This window comes from Scedosporium apiospermum (assembly GCF_000732125.1).
Source record: "Scedosporium apiospermum strain IHEM 14462 chromosome Unknown SEQ_SAPIO_0121, whole genome shotgun sequence".
Lineage (NCBI taxonomy): Eukaryota > Fungi > Ascomycota > Sordariomycetes > Microascales > Microascaceae > Scedosporium > Scedosporium apiospermum.
Window position 1 is genome coordinate 295,523 of NW_015971822.1, and position 2,210 is coordinate 297,732.

Here is a 2,210-nt window from a genome sequence, read left to right on the forward strand (position 1 = left end):
ATCGCCCTTCTCGTTAGACATCCTTTAGACTTGTATTGATTCATCTTTCGCCAAGAAAGAGAAAGACTCGGTATCTACCAGTTTTGTACGCCCTTATTAACGCCTAGAAAGAACCCCTCGCTCCCATATATCGTAGTGGAAGTCTTCCTCCACAAGGGGTGCAGAAAAATGTATAGCCCATCTAGTCGCCCTGATAGCGGAGGTTGGGGCCACAGAAAAAAAAAGAACAACAACAGAAAACCACCCCGAATTTCCACTCAGCCGTTCACAAGATAGGCCTCATCCCTCTTGAAAACACTGCTCTCCAGTCGACGGGCGGAGGTGGTAGCCAGTCGGTGATCGCACCGGGGTCAGGCACCTTTCCCTCCTCAATAGCCCTCTCCAGGGCCTCCCAGGTCGCCGTCGCAGGGTCCGTGATCTCTGGGCATTCGTCGTACCACCCCTCCGACTTATCATCGCCATCTTCGTATTCCTCCCTCTTCGACTCGCCAAACTCGTCAGACCACGGAAACGGGCCGTCGTAGTTGATACCCCAAGCGCGTCCAATTAGCACCACTTTCGTCCACGGCAGTCTAAGCGAGAAAAAAGGAGCCTTTCCCCGCCTGTGGCAGACGAGGGTGGTGAAAACCTCGAGAACGAGGAGGAGATCAACCTCTCGGTCGAGTATCGGGCATTCGTCCACGTTGTGGTCGACGACTCCGTGGAAGGGGCACCCTACGAGATAGGGCCCGCTGAAATCGAGAGGTCTACTGCATTTGGACATGGCATGCTTATCGCTGAGGCAGTTTTCGCAAAATAGAGGTTCGTCGACACCGTCGCTATCAAACACCATCCTCGCATCTTGTGTATAGTCGCTCTCTCCGTCCATAAAGGCTTCTAGACCGGCATCGGGATTCACGACTTCGTCGTCGTCGTCGTTGTCTCCATCGTCCGTTTGGTATTCGTCATTATCGAAATCGAGCACTTCGAGATCGACATCGCCGTCGTCTTCTTCGTAGAGTCCACCGTGTTCTGGCTCCACCGCTAGAACCAGCTGCGCCCAGCCGGGCTCTTCCGTCTTTGCAAAGACCACTTTGTAGAGACTCCTGTGAGCACGGAACCATCCCCTCGCATATTGTTTTAACTCGTGATGGGTGCCGACGGCAATCATCATTTGTAGATCTTCTGTTATGACGCATCGTGTTCCCTTGCCGTAACAGGTGAAGCGGAAAGCTTGGCTCCTATCCTTGGCGATTATGGGTTCTGTAGGCAGTCGCCCGAACGGGAGGAGGTAGAACTCCTCATCTTCCCAGAGGGCCTCGTCGCTCTCGGCCGACGTCGACTCGACGGAAGACATCCCGGTTCGATATTAACGGACGGGGGGCCAAACCGTCAAATGGGCCTTTTTGCTTGTGAAAATTTCCTGGGCTTTGAATAGAACTAAATGATTCGATGCTAAGCCTCGTGTGCGCTGATGCCGTTGGATTGGGGCGGCGGGGTGGGGGGACTTGGATGGTGCAACTGTAATGGTGGGGAGCCACTCGACATTGTCGAATCACTGTGGTCGGATTATGCCTATTCTCCTAAGCCCAGTTGTCTCAAATGTGCTGCGGTCGTAATCGGTAGCTCATTCGACGCGAAGTGCCTTTTGAACTCAATGTGCATGCCTCCTGCCTTCCCTTGTCTTGGCTCAGCTGAACTCAACCAAAGACATCAACTCCAACGCGACTTCAGTGTTACCTACATACCCAGCAATAAGAGCACGAGCTTGAAGCGACCCGAAGATGTCGTCACTGGGCGCTATTAATATCTGTTTTCTTTAAAAGAAAATAGAGAGAAAAAAAAAAAAAAAAAAAAAAAAAAAAAAAGAGAAAAGAGAAAAGAGAAAAAAAGAAGAAGGGGGGTGTCGATTGATAAATCCCAGTTAATGCAGTCGGTAAGGATCTAGTAATACTTCCCAATCGAATTTGGCATCTAGATAGGCTATATCCGCCATGGCTGGGACTGTATCCGAGTCCACTACGGATGGACTCCAAACTCTTGAGGATTGCATCGAAAGAACACGCCCGTTCCGTCACTAACAATCGAAGCCAAACAATAGGATGGCGTTCGTGAGACTGCCTGGCTTGTGCAACAACAGCTCATTAGCATATTGCATCCTGAAGAGGAACAACCAATCCCTCAACGTCCCTTATCGCCACCCGGCCTTCCACCCGGCCTTCCTCCCGTTA

General features: G+C 51.4%; 1 pseudogene; it reads right to left on the bottom strand.

Moving 5' to 3' along the window:
• Nucleotides 1-265: 265 nt before the first annotated feature.
• Nucleotides 266-1,336, bottom strand: SAPIO_CDS8151 (annotated as a pseudogene; the record flags this gene model as incomplete).
• Nucleotides 1,337-2,210: the final 874 nt, after the last annotated feature.